This window comes from Paramormyrops kingsleyae, unplaced genomic scaffold (assembly GCF_048594095.1).
Source record: "Paramormyrops kingsleyae isolate MSU_618 unplaced genomic scaffold, PKINGS_0.4 ups127, whole genome shotgun sequence".
NCBI classification, from domain to species: Eukaryota; Metazoa; Chordata; class Actinopteri; order Osteoglossiformes; family Mormyridae; genus Paramormyrops; species Paramormyrops kingsleyae.
The window spans coordinates 61631-70011 of record NW_027326065.1 but is presented as its reverse complement, the minus strand read 5'-3'; the positions used below and the strand labels follow the sequence as shown (position 1 = coordinate 70011).

General features: G+C 41.2%; 1 long non-coding RNA gene across 2 annotated transcripts in view; it reads right to left on the bottom strand.

The window, feature by feature from the left end:
* Positions 1–4069: 4069 nt before the first annotated feature.
* Positions 4070–8381, bottom strand: part of LOC140587016 (uncharacterized) — an 11140-nt gene continuing 6828 nt past the window's right edge. For both annotated transcript variants that reach the window (XR_011988781.1, XR_011988780.1), the window contains 2 exons: positions 5438–6041; positions 4070–4638 (listed from right to left, as the gene is read on the bottom strand). This is a non-coding gene — a long non-coding RNA (uncharacterized lncRNA). The remainder of the gene's footprint in view (positions 4639–5437; positions 6042–8381) is intronic.

Here is an 8381-nt window from a genome sequence, read left to right as displayed (position 1 = left end):
TCCAGAAGGTCTGCTGCCAGAAGTTTCTCATGTTTCTCATGTCACTGCTATCCTGCATGTCCTACTGATCCTGCAACCCTGCGCTCATTTCTTGGCCTGAGTGCATGGTATAGCAAGTTTGTGCCCAATTACACGACTGTTGTTGAACCTATGAGAGCTCTTCTGAAGCTCTCTGAAGCGGGGTTACTGGCTTATCGGGGTAATATTTGAGAATTAAGGAACCACAGTTTAAATGGACTTCATATTGGTTCACTTACATTTTGCCCAGACTACCTTAAATCCGACAACTTACCAGCCAGTAACCCCGCTTCGTAGTACAGGCCCCTGGACTGTAACAGGGGGTATTAACCGAAAAGTTGGGGGTTCAAGTCCACACAGGGACGGAAACTTTTGCAAGTATTTTATCGAACAATGAGAACGAAGTTACAGGTAATGGATATGCCTGTTCCCCAAACAGAGAGATATGCCATGCGTGAAAGAGTGAAGTATAAACAACTGAAAATGAAAGAATACACTGATGCCCGCAGACACAGCAAATCGTCCAACTTTCAGCCTGGTAACAAGGTATGGGTTAGGTAGCCATGGAAAGAAAAGAAAGGAGAACTGAAGTTTTCTAAACCAAGGACTGTCGTGACAAAGAAAGGACCAAACACTTACTTACCAGGTAGGACCTGGAACGCCTCACACTTATCGGCGCTGTCAGAGTTGAACACAGGTGCTGATTCTGATACAACAATGGACTGTCGTAAAACAGAAACTGATCCAGCATCTGACTCTGAGTCTGATAGTAGGTCCAGACCTGCCAGTATGAGGAACCCGCCTCGCTGGACCCACGACTTTGTCATGGGGAAGTGAATGTTACTGAGTGATGTGAAATGTTAAAAAGGTGTTATTAGGTGACATACATCAGAATGATGAAGTTAGGTTACATAAGTTACGAAAGGCAATTCTTGTTCAAAAGGGGAAGATGTTGTGTCCACATACTGTTGCATCTTGTTCTGTATATGCATTGACTAGAAGCACTAGAGGGCGCTAGTGATTACGGTATGCTGGTACAGGGAGAGAAGTTCAGTAAAGAAAAAATGGATCCTCTGTTCCTAACTGCGTGTGTGTGTTAATGTCTGCTGAACCACCACCACAACAATGGCCTTCTGTGTTGAAAGAAAATCCCCCATTTAAAGATACTACGAAAAAGCTGCTGAATAGGCAGCTAACTTCAGGTTCGTCTGAAAGTGGATGAAAAGTTACTGCTGGCTATATACAGTACTTCACAGATCAAAATAAACGTTGCTAAACTGGATAAATAATCCAATATTTCTAATACAAGGGTTTTTAAGTGCTTAATACTTTAAGTGTATTATTATTAGACTCCATACTATACTATACAAATGTACAGATATGGATACTTTATTAAAAGATATGCAAAAAGCATAATGACTATGTAATTTGTTTCACATTCCTTGTCAAAGCCCTAAATTTGGAGTCAGACCTGTCCCGTTAAAATGTACTTCAGAATTAGGGGGCGCGAGGAACATGCACAAATGGATTTTAACACGCACCTGGTTTTAGCACTTAATGCTTTCAAATCAACACCAAATTAACAAAAAAATTATTTTAACGCAGCTAATGACTGCTCCTGTGATAATTATGTTTATAAATGACCTGCATGGAAACAATATAAATCACTTTGCCATAAAGCAAGTAAGCCCAGAAAACAGTTGACTTTTTTGTGGGGGATATCCATTGGACTTTCAAATAACCTCACACAATGATACAATCATTAGCGTACTAATGCGTTCAGTTTCAGTGGCATTTTGATACAGGAAAAGCTAATTTGTAGAAATCTTATAGTACAATATAATCCACCCATTGTGTAACCTAGTCTGATTGCCTGAATTGATGGATCAATACCAGCGTATACGGGAAGATCTTTTGTTATTATTTTGCAAGTAGGAACTAAATGTAAGCAGGTTTTGTTGCATTTAAAATACTTGCAAAAGTTTCCGTCCCTGTGTGGACTCGAACCCCCAACTTTTCGGTTAATACCTCCTGTTACAAGGGAGTCCAGGGGGCTGTACTATGAAGCGGGGTTACTGGCTGGTAAGTTGTTGGATTTAAGGTAGTCTGGGCAAAATTTAAGTGAAGCAATATGAAGTCCATTTAAACTGTGGTTCCTTAATTCTGACAAATTACCCCGATAAGCCAGTAATCCCGCTTCATAGTACAGGCCACGGTTCACTTCGTACCACGTGTTCCTGGTTACAAGCTGGTTGGTCACCAAGTACTGTAGTTAGTTGGAATCACCCAATCAGACCCCAGTAATATCTACGTCAGCCATATGGCTGTTCAAAAAATAGCTGAATATCGAGGCTATTTTAAAGAATTTTTTTTTTAAAACTGCTTTTGTTGGTAATGATGAAAAACTATTTTTGAACAGTAAATTGATTCTTTTGCGTTAGGTCGACTATAAAAGATTTGATCGGAATCCTTTATTCATTTTCCTCCCTTTGCGTATTTAACTATCAGATGTCTATTTATTTTTAATACAACTGAGTTAAAATATTTATTTGTGTTTCTTGTAATATATTTATTCCACTGTGTTTAGTGAGCATGTCCGTTTGTATTGTAAGGTATTTGTGCCCTCGGGGCACAAATCGGGGAATGGAGTGCGGGCGATTGCATTTGTAGTTTGGACCCAGTGGGAAGAGTGATGACTAGAGTACAGTCCTTCTGAGCACTGTGTTCTTTGTCCTAATTCTATCCACTTATTACGCACGAATACATATTCTATTTATATATTTAACTTTATGAACAGTCATTACACGGGCTTTGTCCCACTCAGCACACTTAAGGCCAACATGAAAGACAGTTGGGGCAGAAAACGTGAGACAAAACACGTATCAATACGGTATTTTCTCCCTGTATTAAAAATACCCGCGTTTAGGCGGCATTAAAATATGCAGTTAAAAAAAAACGATGTAGACACGCAATTTTATTCTGCGTCAACACGTTACTTCTTAGCACGGTATGTGCTTCAAAAAACATGCCTGTGACATTACACACAAGTACAGTATGTACTAAAGCTTTTCTCTTTTACGCCGTCAGATGGCAGCATTGTACATAGATTACTTATAGACTCCAGTAGGGTACGCTCTTACACTGCTGAGCGATTCTAACACTACATTTGATATTTTATAATTACACTGTTCATCAGATGCTGAAAACCGTGGATGTGTTCATGTTGTAAGCGAAAACAAAATAATCTAATAGGGCCATAAGTGTTGATGTACAGTTCTGGAAAAAAAAAAATATGTATTTTTTAAATCTGCATTTTTTTATCCTGGTTCTGCTGGCAGAAGACTACACTGCAAAGTAAGTTGTTTCCAGACTCAAAGTTTCTAAGACAGCAGTACACAAGCAACGTAAAACAGGAGACACTGGCAATGACCAAAAATCAGCCAGTTAAAGGGCGAAAGCGACATTCTAATGCCAGAGATGACCATTAACTTATCTAAAATTTTCTCATGAATTGGAGGATGACATCAAGTGACCTTCAAAAGGAATGGGAAACATTAAGTGCAGGTGTGAAGTGCACTGCTAGGACAATTCATAACAGGCTCCTAGAAGCAGGACTGATGACCCATAAAGCAAGGAAGAAAGTAATTTAAGTATTAATAAATAGGCATTATAAGCCTAAAAAGCATTCTATTTTAAGACACAAAGTAATTTCAACTGATTTTTTTTAGAGTAAAAAGGAATTTCAATAGAATTTGTAAGACAACTTATTAGCACCCCCCATCCTACCATCAAATGTACTGAACACACAAAGAAAATTTTAGGAACATTTTTTCAGTCTCTGATCTCACAGATGCTTCAGCAACAGTAAACTATGTAACAAACCAGTAACCCAGGTGTCTTCTCTAGCTGGATGGACCTCTTATTTAAAGCTTATGACTCTTTCATCAGGCCAATCTGGTCATCCCTGTTGCAGCTAATGTCCTCTCATGGACTTGGCCAGTAGAACAATGTCAACAATGCACCATTATTACTGGCCAATATTGCCTTTTATGATGACCTCTGGATATGATGGTTCTTCTGTGGAATGCGGGCTTGTCTCTTTCCCCGGACTCACCTCCTTCAGCCTACAGCATGCACAATGAAGTTCACCTTTGTCTGTCTGGCAAAGGCATGTGATGTCCTGGTATTTAATTGTTCCTGAAGATTTTGGTGGATTTTCACTGTTGCTTTGATAGGCACAAGTGGAGGCGCATTCATTATTTTATTCATTTTCCCACAAGAAAAAGTTCCATCAAAGTTCACATGCTCCTCAACTGGTGGAACATGGCTGCTGCATTGAGAGTATCCCCATCATCGCAGACAATTTTGTCAGCTGATCTTTTAAGCTTACCCCCAACACCCTCTGGATCCCTTTTCCATGGCTTGCTTCAGTTCCAGCTGCTGTCTTTGAAGCCTTTCCTGAAAGGCTCTTTTGAGAATAGGTAAAAGATGTCCTTCTGTTTGTATCAAGTAGCTGGACTGTCACTGAAGACATGGAAGTGATTGATCAGAGGGTGTTTCTCCATCACCTTGTCTAACATAGGTCTAAGGTGGGCCCAGATAGCCGGGGGTTTGTTTCGCCTAGAAGGTGAGATGGAACAGAAAGTCAGTGTTGATTGTTCAGCTGCAGTGTACAGCAGTCCAGAATGTACTGTATGTTGCTTGCTGGTGTGACCCTACAAAATGGGCTGATTACATTTCTTGAGAATGCTTACAAGAGTATACTCTTGTGCAAATTAATTGAAACAACTTGTTGCATCTATATGCAGACCGACTGACCACACTTAAGATGGACATCACACTCACATTAATTCATACTTATTGCCTTGGGACCGGATTTAGGATCTGGGGGATTGATAAATAACCTAGAATGGGACGCCAATCCATTATAGGCCATTCACACCATTCATGCCTATGAGGAATTTGGCAACACCAGTTAACCTTAGCATGTTTGTGGACTGTGGGGGGAAACCAGAGATACACAGGGAGACACACAGAGAAGGCACTGTGCCCATGACAACATGTGGAGGTGCCCAAACCCTAGAGCTTTAACTTGAAACATACATGGATGGCTGAAGCACAGGCATACCACCCAGCTCTAATCCCATCCAAGCAGGCCTGCCAGTCTGTGGGCACAGTGTCTGCTCTGTCCATCCACTCAGTGTACTCTTCGCCCTATTAGCTGTGCAAACCAGCAGGTCCCAGGGGTACATGTAGTAGACACTCGTTGTTCCTCAGGTTTTCTCTCAGCTGTCTCTAAGCCCTGTGCTGCCAACGGATATTAATGATGTGCCACCCACATTTGAGCAGCCCATTATGGAATTCACATGCAAATGCATGCTATGTTATCATCACATTTTTCTTCACAGTGATTGCTGACCTGTTCCAAGAGTGCTTGTTATCTTTCACTTTGGCACTGTCTTCCAGAGACCATTGGGTAAGGGCTATCTCTGTTTGCAAGAGGTCTCAGCATTTTTTGTGTTGAGAAGACACAGTTTTCACACTTGTCATAGGCACACATGCTCCTTGATGGCTTCCCAATGGAAGTAGAGGGCTTGAGACTTCCCTCCATTCCAGCCACCTCCCCACCTGAAACTAGCCCCTGACTGATGCTTGCAACTGAAGTTATTGGTGGAGCCACAATAGTGTTATTGCCTGATAAAAGCATGGAGCGCCAGCTATTCCTGCAATGGCATGGGGAAAACTTGGGTGACTTCACTATGCATAGCTGCAGAGATTGGCAGCAAATGCTCTCTGAGTCTCGCTCTCCCATTTCTGCTGACTCGCCAGCTTCTCCCTCATAGACTCTTCCACTGGCCTCTGGTAGAAACAATGCTCCAATGCAATGAGGAGAGCAGTGTAGTCCCAATGCTCTTCCTGGGTAAGGATGAGGAGAACCTGGAGTGCCTCCCTTTGCAGTGCCAGTGCCTGGTGGACTGCAGTCTTCATCTGTGACCAGCCATTGTGCCATGCTGCCAGGTGCTCTGGGGGAAGTGAAGGGAAGTTTCACCACGGTCTTTGTTCTGGTTCCTGCCACATTTAAATTTGGTGGATTTTTTTTTCAAATTTGTGGTGGTCTTTGCCACTGCTGTCCCACTGCACCATCGACAACCTCTGTACTGTACCTCTGCATCGATTTTTTTGACAACCTTATAACCCACTACAGACTCCAGTGTTTTGTTTTTTTTTTTTTACCAAATTTTACCAAATGAGACGACAGCTCCTTTAGACATGAAAGTTGCCAACACCAACGCGGGTCAGACTAACAACAGCTAGTCGGTTTAATGTTAATTGCAATTAATCACAAAAAACTATGCAATTAACTACTTTTTAAAATCAATTTACAGTCGTGATATATACACATTGGCCATTTCACTTTATTAGGTACACCTTGCTAGTACTCGGACTCCTTTTTGCCTTCAAAACTGCCTTAATACTGTATGTTGTGGCATGCTCATTGCCATGTTCAAGAAACTAATCTGATATGCGCTTTGTGACATGGCTCATTATCCTGCTGGAAGTAGCCATTAGAAGCTGGGTACACTGTGGTCATAAAGGGATGGACATAGTCAGCAACAATTCTCAGGTAGGCTGTGACATTTAAACAATACTCAGGTGGCATTTAAACAATGCTCAGTTGATACTAAGGGGCCCAAAATGTACCACAAGTATGTCCCACACACCATTACAGCACCACCAGCAGCCTGAATTGTTGATAGAGGGCATGATGGATCCATGCTTTCATGTTCTTTATGGCAAATTCTGACCGCATCATCTGTAAGTCTGAGCATAAATTAAGACTCATGACCAGCAACATTTTTGCTATCTTCCATTGTCCAATTTTGGTGATCCCGTGGCCACCATAGCCTCAGTTTCCTGTTCTTAGCTGACAGGAGCGGCACCCAATGTGACCTTCTGCTACTTAAGGTTCGACATGTTGTGTGTTCAGAGATGCTCTTCTGCATACCTTTATTGTAACGAGTGGTTATTTGAGTTACATTTGCCTTTCTCTCAGCTTGAACCAGTTTGGCCATTCTTCTCTGTCCCTTGCTATCAACATGGCATTTTTGCTCAGAGAACTGCCACTCACTGGATGTTTTTTCTTCTTTGGCCCATTCTCTGTAAACCCTAGAGATGGTTGTGCTTGAAAATCCCAGTAAATCAGCAGTTTCTGAAATACTCATTCCATGCTGGGGTTTAATGTGAATATTAACTGAAGCTCCTGACCTATAACTGCATGATTTATGCACTAGTAAGAATCATGAATTACTTGCTTATGGCTACTGATCATGTTTGTGTGTCCCTGTTGGTTCTGTTGAATGTACAGTGCCCTCCACAATTATTAGCACCCCTTGTAAAGATTTGTAAAATGGGTTTGAAAAAAATCCACCTTTTAGCGAACCAGCTTCATCTCACACTGAAAAAAATGAGAAAAATCCAACCTTTCATTGAGATAAATTTATTCGAAGAAAGAACAAATCCTTCATTAAGAATACTTATTTTTACCAAAAACACATGTGCCACAATTATTGGCACCCCTGAAAATTATAGTGAACACAATGTAACTGAAGCATGTTTCCCCTGTAAATTGTACATCTTTGAGTTGATTAGAGTGAATAGGAACCTTCAAGCTGTACAAACATGAGGAGACATAGAGGCCAAATTCCCTTAGTCATCCATCAACATGGGAAAGATAAGAGAACACACAGACCAAATGAGGGAGAAGTGTGCTGGCCTTCATAAGTCAGGGAATGGGTATTAAAAAATAGCTACTCGCCTTAAAATGCCCATTTTTACTGTTAGGGCAATAATTAAAAAGTGGACACCAACTGGAACTGTTAGAAATCTGCCTGAAAGAGAACCCAAGTTTATTTTGCCCCCACATACAGTGAGGAGGATCGTAAGAGAGGCAAAAAAATCCCTAAGGATGACTGTTGGTCAATTACAAGACAAGGGGGTTACCACATCTCCAAAAAAACCATCAGACGCCCCCTTATGCTAACAGATTTTTTGAAAGGTATGAGAGAAAGAAGCCTTTTCTGTCAGTTACTTAAAATGTCAGTGCCAGGAGTTTGCAAAACATTACTACAACTTTGACTGGAATCAAATTCAATGGTCTGATGAAACAAAAATGGAACTTTTTGTCAATAAACATTCAAGGTGGGTTTGGCGTAAAAAGAAGGATGGCTATAATGAAATGAACCTCATCCCAACTGTAAAATATGGTAGAGGTTCTGTGATGTTGTGAGCTGTTTTTCCTCCAAAAACCCTGGAAACCTCGTTAGGGTACATGGCACTATGGACTCCATGAGATACCAGGACAT